This window comes from Apiospora phragmitis (assembly GCF_038363925.1).
Source record: "Apiospora phragmitis strain CBS 135458 chromosome Unknown utg000010l:1.0-9815664.0:1.0-9183399.0, whole genome shotgun sequence".
Classification (NCBI taxonomy): domain Eukaryota; kingdom Fungi; phylum Ascomycota; class Sordariomycetes; order Amphisphaeriales; family Apiosporaceae; genus Apiospora; species Apiospora phragmitis.
The window spans coordinates 8,848,165-8,863,879 of NW_027117409.1; positions in this window are offsets into that span (position 1 = coordinate 8,848,165).

Here is a 15,715-nt window from a genome sequence, read left to right on the forward strand (position 1 = left end):
ATATATATCTTTATATATTAAAAGTTAAAAAAGATATACCGGAATTCTCGTATCGAGTTCTCGATTTATTAAACGATTCGGGCGTTTAAATGTTTAATATTTTCGTTTTTAAAGGCTTATATCTAAGCTATAACCGATAAGTTATACATTATTTCCGATTAATAGATTAAGGCGATATATACCCTTTTCGTATATTAAGAAATATATTACTAATCCTGGTCGGTAATTTTTAAGTTTATAAATTAAAGCTATTTAATTTATTCTTTTTATTAAAAAAAGATATCGTACGTTTTTAATAAGATTTTATCTCTATTAAATTTTACGAGCGTATTTTTTATTAAAGTCTCTTTCGGCTTTATACGAAACACTATTTTTATTAATTTTTTATTTCTTTTTTTAAAAAAAGGGCTTATAGCGAAATTAAAAGTATTATTAATTTATATAGTAATAATTCCGAAGGTTTTTAAACCGTTATTTTTAAGTTTTATACATAATATTCATAATACGTTTTAAATTAATATAATTCGGATTTTATTAAGCCGTATAATAATAATACGATTTATAAAAGCGTTTTTTTAAAATATTAAAACTCGAACTTTTTTAAAAACTTCGTATATATTATATAAGTAAGCTTATTATATAATTAAATATATATTTAAATAATATCTCGTAATTCCCCGTAGGCTCCGAGGTTTCGAATAAGGGTCGGTCTTAATATAAATACTAACCTTTAATTTATTTTTTAAATTATTAACGATTAAATAAGGATTTTCTCTTTTTCCGTATCTTCGTATCTTTAAATAACGAGCCTGGATTTCTTATACGGTTTAATATTTTTTTTTTTTAATTTCCCGTATAAGCCGGGTTTTAAAGATTTAATAATTACTATAAGCTTTCGAATCGAATCGGACGAACTTAAATACCTTTTATATAGCGAGGTTATTTATTTCTTTTATATCCGATTTTTAAAAAAGGGTTTCAAAAGCCGTAATTATATTATTTTTTTAAAACTTAACGGCTAAGTTATAATTTTTATATTCTTTTTAAATAAAGAATATTATTAAAGAGTTATATAAAAATAAATATTTTTAAAATCGGCTTTAACTTTATTATGTAAAAATTTCGAGCTATTTTATAATAATAACGTCCTTTATTTTAAAAATAATATGGTTTTTTATTTTAAAAATAATACTATTCTCGCTTTTTATATTTTTTATAAGTTTTTTAGGTTTTTAAAAATATAATTTAATTTAAATAACCCGGAACTCTTTCGAGCCGTTTAATATATTAACTCGAATTATATAATCTTTAATTATAGTAATTAGGTACGGTTCGATCTATCCTCTTTTTTTTCGCTATATAAGAACCTCTATACGGAACGGGAGTATAAAAATATTATAAATATACGGTCCGCTCCCGGGTATTTAGAGCTCGATTAATATTAACCTTTGCCCGGATCTTTTATAATATTTTTATCGCCTTTTATACGGCCTCCGCTCTCGCCTGGATTTCCGGCGACGGAGGCGAACTCGTATTAATTCGGAGATATATTCCGAAGATAAAGAGTATCGAAACGAGCCTATCCGGGCCGGCAATATTATTTAAAGTTTTTACCGCTATTTAAAAAACCGTCTCCGGGTTTATACGGTTACTTAGCTCTTTTTATAAAATATTGTACGCTCGGCGGAACGGAGTTATAACGAACGGTTATTAGGGTCTAAAAGAAACCTAGTAAAACGTACTTAGGGTTTATATTAATTACAACGAGAAAATACTTAAACGTATAAACGAGTACGTCCGTTTAATATACTAAGTAATATTTTTAATTAATTATAAAATTTAATAAAAATTTAATAAGTTCGTTAAAATAATATATTTTATTAATATATTAAATTAATACTTAAATTAATTATTAAAGTAAAAAATATTTATATAAAGTATATAAGAAACGTTCGTAATTATATATTTAATCCTTTTTTTATCGATTCGTTATATTTCTTTAGATCTCGTGGATCTGTCCCGATCCTCTAGATCCGGCGCGGGATCTTAAAATCTGCCCTAGATCCCTAGATCCGTTACGTAACCTCTATCTTTTTTTTATAAGGATATTTACGTATTTTATAATTACCCGGGGCGGTATTACGTTAAGCGGTGGTCGGTTATAAGGTATAAGTAAGTTTATATTAATATAATTAATAGTTTTATTAATATTAATAATATTATAATTTAATCGGGGTATAATAATTCCGTGCCGGTAGTTTTATAAATTTAAACCGTATAATTAAGTTAAGTTATAATATTATCCTCTTTTTTTTAATTATTTTATTTTTAAAGCGTTAAGTTTTATAAATACTTTTATTTTCTTATTTTTTTAAGTTTTTTAATAAGTTTTTTTTTTTTTTTTTTTTTTTATTATAATATTTATTTATTATAATATTTAATTATATTAAAAAACGTTATACGTTTAAATATTCGAAAACTAATCGTTGTAACGAGGTTTTAAGTTTTATTATTTAGCGGTTTATTATTATACCCTTTTATTTTTATTACGAGTCCCGCGGTTTTCCGAACTATAAAGTTTTTTCGTTCGATTTATCCCGTTATAATTTATATATTAAATATAATTAATTAAGGTATAACGTATAAAGTTTTTATATTACTTAATTACGAATTATTAGCGATAACCACGCTCGCTTAAAAAGTAATTTAAATACGGCGGAGGAGGAGCTAAAACGTACTGCCGTAAAAGTTCGGCTGCTTCGGAAGCAGAAAAAGCTTTAATTCGAAAAGATAATACGCGCGATCCGTCGCGGTGTTTCGAGTATAGAAGAGCTGAAGCGTATCGAGCGGGAGGAAGCCGAGGAGGAGGCTCGTTAAAAAGCAGCGGTCGAACCGTCGCCTAAGGTTATTCTTATACTGTTATTAGGCTTCTTTTTTAATTAAAACGAGGTATATTTTAACGTTTCGTTAAAACCGTTATTATTAATTAAGTTTAAAATTATTTTTTAAATTTTTAAAGTTTTTTAATAACGTTTTTTAAATACTTTTTAAATTTTTAAATATTATTTTTTAATAAATACTTTTTTTATTTAATAAAATATTTTTATTCTTGTTCGACTCGTTTTTTATTAAAGATAGTTTTAATTTCGTATTCGTATTAATTTATTTTAATTTTTAATTATATTTCGATTTTTATATTTATTAATATTAATTCGAATAATAAAATATAAAAAATAAAATATATTTATATTATTTTAAATAATAATAATCGATAATTAGTTTTTAAAATAACTTTTACGATTTTAAATAATTTAATTTTTTTAAAGTCTAGTTTATCGCTAGGTCGTTTAGTTTTAATATTTCGTTATAAAAAGTAAACTTTTTTTCCCTTTTTTAAAATAAGTCCCTTTATCTTTTTTTTATTAATATATTTTTTTATTCGATTTTAAAAAAAAATAAAATCTTTTTATAATAATATTTAGAGTTCTCTTAATTTTTCGACTTAAATAATCGCTATCGGTACTAGTTCTTTTTTTAACGGTATTCGAGTAATATTAAGGTTAAATCCGTAATTCGCTTTAAATAATAATATATACGTAGTTTCGTTATTTATATTATTATATACGAATTATATTATAAGTAATAATTATACCTAATTATTTTATTTATAATTAATATAATATTATAAATATTATTCGAGCGTTTAGTTTATATACTCGGTTTATTTATCGGTTTACGGGTAGTAAACTATAAATAATTTATATTTAATTTTAAATTATATTATAAAGGATTTTTAGAATTTAATAATAAATAACTTATTTCGGTTAAAGATAATTATTTCCGGTAATCCGTATTAATTAACGATAATTTTAAAAAAAATATATATTAAATTATCCGTATTATTTACTTTTTTATAAAGTAAGAAATAAATATATTTAATAAGTTTATCGGTAATAATTAATACGTTATCGTACTTAACTTTAATTATTAATTCTTTAAATAATAGTAGCTTAATAATAAAATTTAATACGATTATTTTCTAAGCTTTATTTAACGGTGGTATAGGTTATAATTCCTTATACGGCTGGTATTATACGGCCTTAGCTTTATTATAGAGGTCGTATTCGTTAATTACCTTAGTTATTTATTCCTTAAAATTCTTATAATCGAATTACTTATTAATTCGCTTTCAGGTTTTAAAAATTCCTTAATATTTATAAGCGAGGTGTATATAAAATTTTTTAATAAACTCGTCTTAATACTATTCGGGGATATTAATCTTGCCGTAATAATATTTAAGTTTATTTTAACCTATAAAGTTAGTATTTTTAAAGATATATTCTTTAAATTTCTTAATTTATTCTTTATAAAGCTATACCTTATAAATAATTTAGATATATCGTAATAATATTAAGTTCTTATTTTTATTATAAATAAAGATTATGCGTATTTTTAATAGCATATTTTACTAATAGTTTAGTTTTCGGCTCAAAGCGTCGGCCCTGCCGTTATCGCTACTCTTCCGGTAAATAATAATAAAATTAAATTCCGATAAGAATTTTAACTATCGTATTTATTATTTATTTAATTCTTTATTAATAATAAACGTAGTAAGGTTTTTATAATTTATATAAACCTTTATTAATTCTTTTATATTATTTAAATAATACTTTTATTTTTTAAAAGTTTTAATAATAATTATTAATTTTTTATTATAAATTTAATAATTAAGTTCTAATTTATTCAGTTTTTTTAAAAAAAAATGCGACGGGGTACGGTTTCTTATTATCGTTCCGTTAATTTAATTATTTTCCGATTATATAGTTTAATACGTTGGTCTCTATTTTAAAAGGTTTATTAGGATTTATTACGCGAAATATTAGTTCGTTAAAGATTAAAAGGCCGATTCTTTTTTATTTATTTATTAAAATAGTACGTCCTTTCGTATTAAGTATATAAGAGGTGTCGCTATCCTATTAAATCCGGAAATAAAGATCCGGTAATAATTAATTAATTTTAAAAAGGATTTAACTTTTATAACGCTTATAGGCTTAAGCTATTTTCGTATTATTAATATTTTAAAAAGTTTTATCCGGATTCTTTTTAAAAATACTATATATTTTATAAAAATAACTAATTTTTTATAAAACTCGCTTTTCTTTAAATTAATTAGAAATTTTACGTCTTATAACTTTTAAAGTATTATTTTAACGTATTCTTTATACTATTCCTCGTTTTCGGAATAAATAAGGATATTATTTAAATAAATTATTATAAACTTATTAAAATATTCTCGTAAAATATAATTAATTATATTTTAAAAACTTGCGGGTATATTAATAAGTCCAAAGGGTATAGCTTAATATTTAAAATACTCGTACTTAGTTCGGAATACCGTTTTCTATTTTTTTTTTTTTTTAATACGGATTAAGTTATATATATTAAATAGGTCGAGTACGGTAAAAATTATTATTTTATATAATTTATTATATAAGTTATTAATTAAAGGAAATAAGTACCGGTTTTTAATAATAATTTCGTTAAATTCTTAATAATCGATATATAATCTCTATTTCTTTTTTCCGTCTTTACTTTTTTAAGGAACGAAAAAAATAAGGTATCCTATTAATAAAATAAATGGTCGTATAACTATTTTTTCGAGGTTTTCCTTAATATATTTTTTTAAGACTTCTTTATATTCCTAATTAAGTTTATATATCGGTATAAACTATAGTTTTTTCCCTTTTTTAAAAGGTATTTTATAATCTTATTATATATAAAGCGGTAAACCCGTTTTTAATTTCTTATTAAAAAGGTTTATAAACTGCTAGTATTTTTTTAATATAATCGTTATAATATTTAATTTAGGTTTTTTAATAATACTATATACTTTAAATATTTTAAACTTATTTAGGAGTTTTTTTTTAAAACGTTACTTAATAATTAAACCTTTTTTTAATATATTTTATTAAAATTAATTTATTTTTTAATTAATTTTAAAATTATTTACTTATAATTAAAATATTTTTAATATTATATCGTATCTTAATACTTTTATAATATTATACGTAATTTATTTATAACGTTCTTTAATATTAATCGAAAAGTTCGTAACTTCTTTTTATATTTCTCTATTTTTATAAGTTATAAATCCTTTATTAACGGTTTTAAGTCGGTATAAAGCGTTTTTTTTTTATTAGTTTAATTCTAAGCTATTAACGATTCTCGGTAAAATATAATTTCTTTACGCTTTATTATTTAGTAACGCTTTAATAATAACTTTTTTAATATTTATTAATAATACGATATACTCGTAAATATCTTATTTATTTATTATAATATATAAAGACTTATTTTATCCCGTTTAATATCGTTCTTTTATATTCGGCGGTATTTATTTCCCGATTATTATTAAAACTTAACTCGTTTTTTAACTAGTTTTTAATAGCGTCGAATCTATTCGTACGGCGTAGCTCGCTTATAAGTAAGGGGTAGTGTATTAAATCTAGTCGTTATAACTAGTTCTCGTATTTAAGACTCGGGTTTCTCGATAAACCTTAATTTTATTTATAATTTTACGAGGTTATTAGCCCGTTTTTATTAAATTAGGATAACTTCGCCGTTATTATTAATACGGCTATTAATAATATTAATTACCCGGAGTAATCGTTTATTCATATTTTAGAATACTCGATTCCGGAGTTCTTTATTCTTTTAAAGGCGCGGATCGTATATTTCGTAAATATCGATTATAATAAAGAATTATTATTTTCGTAACGTTTATAATTATCGAAAAGCTCGGGATTTGTTTTATATATAATCGAAATACCGGTCCTCGTTATATATTATTTAATACTACCCTTTTAAATAGTATTTCTTTTAGTTACGGGGGGTCTTTTTATATTAATAAGTATGCTCGTCGTAAATCGGGAATAATAGTTTTAACTTTTTTAATTAAGTAGTTTAAATAAAGGCGCGTAATAAGTTTTTTATTAATTCTTCGGGGAAATTAATCGTTTTTTAGTTTCTTTACGAAATATTTTATATAAGCGTTATATATATAAAAAATTTATAATAAAATAAAGTAAGCCTTATAAATAAGAAACGCTCAGGGATTATTTTTTATAAAATAATTACCGTATACTCTTTATTCGAAATTATAAATAATAAGTATCTATCGTAATGTCCGGGATTTGGGGGATAAAATATTAAGGATAATAAGCTATCCGTCGATCTTTAAATCCCGTAGTTTCGCTACTTCTATTACTAACTCGTTCATAAGTATGCTAACTAATCGTTTATATCCTTCTAAATTAGAGTCCTCGTCTTTTAATTTATAAAATACGAGGTTAATACCTCTTATAAGTTCTCTCCTAATTATAGTAAGTATTTATATCGGGCGGCCTCCCTTTTTTAGGGCTTTAAGGAATTATCCGGTTCCTTCCTTATCTACTAAGTAAACGGGGCACCTATTATTATAATAAGCTATCCAAAATAAGCTATTATATAATACGTCGGGCGTATTATTAACGCTATTTCTTTTAATAATTACTAGGGCTTCTTTTACTTTAATAGCGTTAACGTGGCGTCCGTTAAGAACGCGTTAAAACGCCTTCCTAAGGCTTCTATAATTCCGTACGAAGTGTCCGTCCTTCCCGTAATTATAACAAGTGACATCCTTCTTACGCTCACCTTTACCGTTTCGTTAAGTAGTGTCGAAGTCTATAGGTCCGTTATATAACCTATAAAATATTTTCTTTTAAATACGTTAAATAGGTTATCCGCTATTAGCCCGGGGTTTATTATTTAATCGTAAGGTTCGGTTACCCGACTTCTTTAGGCGTTATTTATATAAGCGGTTATCGATTTTAACCACTCTCTCTATATATTTATCGAATTAGTTAAGGCGATTTTCTTAATTAATTTCGTTTTTTATATCTTTTTATAAACCTACGTAAAAAAGTATTATTAAAGCGTTATTATTACTTTAATCTATTCGCGAAAAGATTTACTTAAATTTTACGGTATACGTAAAAACTAATCCTTTTTATTTAAACTATATAAATTATTTTTTTATAATCCGAGCTTTGTCGGGATTTTTAAAAATAGCTTATAGTTTTTTTTCGAAAGTAAAGTAATAACGGAAAATACGGCGTATCTAAATATCTTACTCCTCGTCGAAAAGGTTATTAAAATAGTTTCTTATAATAGGTTCGAATTATACGAAAGCGTCCCTTTTAAGGTATCCTGCGGTATAAAGGATTCGATCGGCCTCCGAATTAAAATCCTTAATATAAAAGCGTAAGTACGCTTTTATTTAGGTTAAAAATCTATAAACGGTCCTTTCTTTATCGTTATAAATTTATAACCCGGTAAACTTATATTTAAAGCGTCGGTATTCTCGTCATAATATTAAAGTTATTTAATTAATAAATTATTCTTTATTATTAATTAATTAATTAATTAATTAATTCGTTTTTATAGTTATTAAACGAGCTAAAAAACGTCCGGTTGTTCGGTTAAATTATTTATATTATTTTAAATAAGAGCTCCGTTATTATTAAAATTTTAAAGTATTATAATATTTTTATAAAATATTATTTAAAAATTTAAATAATAATTTATAAAAATAAAAGCGATTAAAATATAACGAACGGTTATTAAGGTTTAAAAAAAACTTGATAAAACGTATTTAAAGTTTATATTAATTAAAACGAGAAAATATTTAAATATATAAACGAATACGTCCGTTTAATATAATAAATAATATTTTTAATTAATTATAAAATTTAATAAAAAGTATAATAAGTTTATTAAAATAATATACTTTATTAATATATTAAATTAATATTTAAATTAATTATTAAAATAAAAAATATTTATATAAAATATATAAAAAACGTTTATAGTTATATATTTAATCCTTCTTTTATCGATTTATTATATTTCCTTAAATCTCGTAAATCTGTCCCGATCCCCTATATCCGGTACGGGATCTTAAGATCTACCCTAGATCCCTAAATCCGTTACGTGACCTCTATTTTTCCTTTATAAGAATACTTACGTGTCCTATAGTCGCCCGAGGCGGTATCGCGTTAAGCGGTAATCGGTTACGGGGTATAGGTAAGTTTATATTAATATAGTTAGTAGTATTATCGGTATTAGTAGTATTATAGCCTAGTCGGGGTATAATAATTCCGTGCCGGTGGTCTTATAGGTCTAAGCCGCATTATTAGGCTAGGTCGTAATAGGAGTATATATTTTCTCGATTTTTTTTATTATTTAATAAATTTCGATTAGTATTTATTTATATATAATTCTTATTATTTATATATAATCCCGGAACTCTTTTTAAAAATAGGTTTTAAAATTATACGAAATATTATTCGGAAGGTTTTAATAAACGTATATCTAATATTTATAAAGCGTATTTTAAGTGTTTTATATATTAAATAATTTTAAAAATATAACTATTTAAAAGGACCTATTAATATTAATAATATATAATATATTTTATTTATTAATATATATAATATCGATAACGATTTTATAATTAAAATCGTACAAGTTTTAAAGTAAGAATTTAAACCGCCGTAATACCGGGTCGTACGTTTAGTACTAGGAGTAGAATTTCTAGATTTCGTCGAGGACGGAAATCTCGACGTTATCGTAACTAATATTTTTTAAGAGGTTATATAGCTTCTTTATACGGGGATGTCTGAACCGACGGTGGAGGTGCCGGAGCTATGTTTCGATAAAGTGTACCGTCGCTTCTATACGATTAATATTAAAGAACGGATGTCCCTATTTCTTAATAATCGGGAATATTTTCCCGTTAATTTATATAATAACGTTAAAAATATTATTATAATACGTTTTAAGTTTATCGGTATTATATAGCGATAATAGGAAAAAGGTTTAGGTTTCGAAAATATAATATTTCGTCGTTCTTAGTTAATTCTATACATTGAGGGTACCGATCGATAATATCGGAAATGAGTTACCGAATTTAATCTCGGCCGATCCGGGAATCTAATCGATCTAGGTATCCGGGTTTTCTCGTATATAGGCTTTGGCTTGGAGCTTGCCAACTATTAAGAGCTATACGGTACCGATATCTTAGAGTTTACCCTGGTATACCTAGCTATATTGGCCGCTTAAGCTAAATTAATCTGCTCGTACGGTAAGTTTTAAGGAATAGATATCCTTTTTTATAAGCCGGTAAAAGAACGTAACGTCTATTAAATAAATAATTCTTTACTATACGTTCTCTAGATTAATATAGTTATAATTTTCCTTATCGTTAAAATCTTTTTATAATCTTTTTTAGTTTTATATAAATATCTTATATTTTTCTAATACGAAAGAACTTTATTTAATAGCTTTATATATTTAAAAGTATTAAGTTCGTATCCGAGATTACTTTTTAAACGAATAGTTTATTAATTAATATCCCTATTTTTAGTAAACTTAGCACGTTTTTTTTGAAACGGCTTATTTTTATACATTAATTTAGGTCGGAACGGTATTATTATTTATTAGTTCTAATTATTAAAGAATGCCGGTTTATTATTATAAGACAGCTTATTCCTTCTCGTATAATTATTAATAAAGCGTTTATTAATTATATACGCTTTAAAGGTTATTTCCGGCGGTAATTCTTTTATTAAATAGCCGGTTATTATTTTTCGGTTTATCGCGATATTTAGCGAGGCTCGGAGGTTAAAGAATAGACCTTCGCACGTTAGCTACCGGTAGATAAGGGCCGGTTCGAACTTAGGAACTCCTCGGCAAGCTCGTATAATAAAAGTATAGAGGTGTTTTCTTTTTAAAATTCTATTCCGAAGGCTCGTTATACGCGGGTTAGCTTATTAAATAATATCTTTAAAATTTTTAAAAACGATTTTTTAAGGTTTTCTATTTTTAATTATACGAATATAATATTTATTTAATTTATATAGTATTAAATATAAATTACCGGGTCGTTAAAATATTTATCGAAGTCGGTATATATCTAGTCTTATTTTTTATTTAAGCCGATATAGTTTAAATAAAAGTTTACCGCACGGCTAATTAAGATATCCGGAAAAATCGCGTAATATTAATCTTTTAAAATATTTAATCGGCGGTAGGTCTTAATAAAAAATCGTACTTTATTAATAAAAATATCGTATAATACGCCGGTATAATTATTAATCTTTTTTTATATTTTAAAAAATAAAACGATTTTAAAGCTATCTATTTTCCCGTTATAAATAATTCGAATTAATAAAATATTATATATAATAATATATACCGGGTTAAACGCTTATATATTAATATTAAATATCTAGCTAAGAGCGGGGAAGAGAACGATATTTTAAGAGGCTTTAATACCGGGTATACCGGGATACGTAGCCGGGAAAGAGGGATACCGGTAATTGGGGTTTAATCGTACGGCCGGTTATACCGTATAGGTTTTCCGCGTTTCTTATTTTATTATATAATTTTCGGCCGGTTATTTTATTAAATTTTATACGATACTCTCTTTTTAAACGGTCAGGGGTCGGCGTTATTATTTCGGCTTAAGCGATAAAATATATCGATATACGATAAGCTCTATGAACTTCCCGGTTATTATATTATCGTCGGGGGTATCGATTCCGTTCTCTTTTAAGTATGTAAAAAAGAGCTTTTAAAAAATATACGATTAATATCTTTAAATACCTCTTCTATTTATTTAACGAAATCGTAAGCGAATTATTTCGCAAGGGTATTTTTCGTAATTTTAAAAGAGTAATAATCGTAAAGGCATCGTACGGCGTATATCGTTAATTCCTTCTTCGTCGCTTCGGGTAACGTCGGGTCCGGCTCGTCGTCCTATTTCTCGAGGTCGGTATTTACCTTCCAGACCCCGAGTTTCATTCTCGTGGTCGCTATAATGTAACGAACGCTATCTGGGTTCTAAAAGAAACTTAGTAAGACGTACTGGGGTTTATATTAGTAATACGAGAGAGTATCTGAACGTGCGATAGAAGTCGTTTTTATTAATATAATAGGTAATAGTTTATAAAAACAAAGGTAATTAAGGTACGTAAGTTTAAAGGTATTTATAATAGTTTTATTAAAACTGTTTATTTTATTAATAAGTTAAGATTAATATTTAAATTAATTATTAAAATAAAAAATATTTATATAAAATATATAGGGGACGTCCGTTATTATATATTTAATCTTTTTTTTTATTAATTTATTAAAACGTCCGCTAATTTATAATAATCCCGTTATCGGTTTACGGTAATTTATTCTTTAGATTATGGTAATTTATTTTAATAGTTTATTTAGGGGCGTCGTAATCCCGTTATTTTTAATTTATTTATTAAAGCGGTAGTTTAGTCGCTCCTCGTTCCGTGGTTTTTTTTTAATTGCTTTTCCGGGTCGGGTTTATTCTTTCGTTATTTAAAATATTTTCGTAATTATATTTACGCGTTTTTATAGTATAGGAGAGTTTATATTAATATAATTAGTAATACGGTCGGTAATTATAATATTATAGCCTAGTCGGGGTATAGTAGTTTTATTTCGGCGGGTAAAGTTTTAATTATATGGTTAAGTCGGGTTATAATATTATCCTCTTTTTTTTAACCGTTTTATTTTTAAAGTATTAATTTTATAAATATTTTAATTAGTCGTATTATTAAGTTATAATAGGTTTTTTTTTTTATTATAATATTTATTTATTATAATTAATCGTATTAAAAAATCCCGGTTTAAAAAAATTATTACGCGTTTAGTTTTTATTATTAATATAGAATTTACGGGTAATTTAATTAGTATACTTTATATTCGTTATTTTTATTAGAACCTGGCTTATTGTATAAACGAGAAATCGTTTCGTTATTCGGAATATATTTAGGTTAGTCGTTTTTATAATAATATTTTTATTATGTCGGCTTTAACGAAGCTAATTATTTAATAAAAAACGTTAGAGGCGGAAAAGTTGGACGTAGGGGAGATTTTATTCTTTTTATAAATATAATTATTTACCGCTTTAAGTTATTTAACCCGTTTTTATTATATAAAGAAGGTTGTGATAGAAAAGCGTTCGGAGGCGTTTCGTTAAAGGATATAAGAGCTGGATAAAGAAAATAATATTTCTTCCTCGATTATTACTTAAAAGAACTTCGTTTTTAATAACTTACGTTTTTTAGGTGTTTCTAAGGACGTTAATTGGTCGTTTTTTGGTTTAGTAGGTTTCCCTGAGCCTAGGCCGTCGGTCCCCGCGAGGGAAGTTTTTTTTCGAATTTTTAAAGTTTCTCCGCGGCGTTCGCTAGGTGTTTTTTAAGTTTTTAGGTGTTATCCTTTAGTGGGTAGCCTTTTTACTAGACGAGGTATTAGAAGCTTTGTTCTTTTTTTTTGTCGATGATTTTGTCGATTTCGTACTCGTGTTAATCCGTTTCGACTTCTAAATGTGTATCGATTAGGGTTTCCTCGGCCGCTGGCTCGAGTAATAAAGTATGGAATATAGGGTGTATCCGTATTGTTTTAGGTAGCGATAATTGGTAGTTAGTTTTTGAAATAGTTTTTATAATTTTAAATAGTTTTATTTTTTTAAAGTTTAATTTATTACTTAGTCGTTTTATTTTAATATTTTATTGTAGGAGGTAAACTTTTTTTCTTTTTTTAAAGGTTAGTTTTTTTAATTTTGTTCGGTCGGCGTATCCCTTTATTCGTTATTAGAAGAAGGTGAGGTCTTGTTATAGTATAATTTAAAGTTCTTTTAGTTTTTCGATTTATATGGTCGCGATTAGTATTAGCTCTCCTTTTAGGGGTTTTTTAATAATTTCCGGGTCGTACCCGTAGTTCGCTCGGAATGGTAAGATGCGCGTAGTTTCGTTATTTACGTTATTATAGGCGAATTAAGTTATAAGTAATAATTATACTTAATTATTTTATTCGTAATTAATATAATAGTATAGGTATTATTTTAAAGTTTAGTTTATTCGTTCGGTTTATTTATTTATTTGAAGGTGGTAAGCTGTGGATAGTTTATATTTAACGCCGAGTTATGCTATTAAGGATTTTTAGAACTTAGTGGTAAATAATTTATTTCTATTAGAGATAATTGTTTCGGGTAGCCCGTGCTAATTAACGATAGTTCGGAGGAACGTATACGCTAGGTCGTTAATATCGCTAGATTTTTTATACGGTAAGAAGTAGGTGTACTTTATAAGTTTGTTCGTAATAATTAAGATGTTATCGTAATTAACCTTGGTTAAGGGTTTTTTTAATAGGGGTAGCTTAATAACGAAATTAAGCGCGATAGTTTTTTATACTTTATTGAACGGTGGGATCGGCTGTAATTCTTTGTATAGTCGGTATTAGGTAGCTTTAGCTTTATTATAAAAGTTATATTTACCGATTATTTTAGTTATAATTAATTTAAAGTTCTTATAATTAAATTATTTAGTAATTTTTTTTTAAGTTTTAAATATTTCTTAATATTTATATATAAGGTACTTATAGAATTCTTTAATAAAGTCCTCGCGATACTACTTAAGGATATAAATCTTGTTTTGGTAAAAGGCGAGACCGTCGCGGTTTTTGAGGTAATCCTTAGGGTAGTTCGCGGGGTCAGGGGTTTAATTAAGTTGCCGAAATTTAATAACTTATTCGTTATTATATTAAACGTGGTTTATAACGTTTAATTATTTTAAAGGTGCGAGGTTACCGTTTTGGTCGTAAATAAGAATTGTTCGCGTTTTAAGCGGAACCTCCTCTTAATAGTCCGGTCGTCGGCTTAATATATCGGCGCGATTGTTCTCATTACCCTTCCGGTAAATAATAATGAGGTTAAATTTTAAAAAGAATTTAAATTATTATACTTATTATTTATTTAGCTCTTTAATAATAATAAACGTTATAAAGTTTTTATAATCGGTATAAACCTTAATTAGTTTTATTATTTTATTAAAATAATATTTTTATTCTTTATAAGTTTTAATAATAGTTATTAATTTTTTATTATAAATTTAATAATTAAACTCTAATTTATTAAGTTTTTTCGAAAAGAATACAACGGGGTACGACTTTCCGTTATTATTTCATTAATTTAGCTATCTTCCGATCACATAATTTAATACGTCGATCTCGACCTTAAAAGGTTTAAACGGGTCTGTTACGCAAAATACTAATTCGTTAAGGATTTTTTTTTTAATATCGTAAAAGGCCTTGTTTTCCTTTTTTATTTATTAAAATAGTTCGTCTTTCTTCCTTAAGTTCGTTAAAAGTATCGCTATTTTATTAAATCCGGGGACGAAAATCCGGTAATAATTAGCTAGTTTTAAGAAAGATTTAATTTTTATAACGCTTATAGGCGTAGGCTACTTTTTAATTATTAAAATTTTCAAAGGTTCTATTCGGATTTCGCCTAGAGATATTACGTATCTTACGAAGGTAACGGATTATTAATAGAATTCGCTTTTTTTTAAATTAACTAATAAGTTAGCGTCCTATAACTTTTAAAATATTAATTTTATATACTTTTAATACTATTCATTATTCTCGGAATAAATAAAGATATTATTAAAGTATATTATAATAAACTTATCGAGGTATTTTTATAAAATATAATTAATTATAGTTTAAAAATCAATTAATATATTAATTAAATTAAACGATATAGTTTAATATTCGAAATAGCCGTACTTAATTCGGAACGCGGTTTTTTATTCTT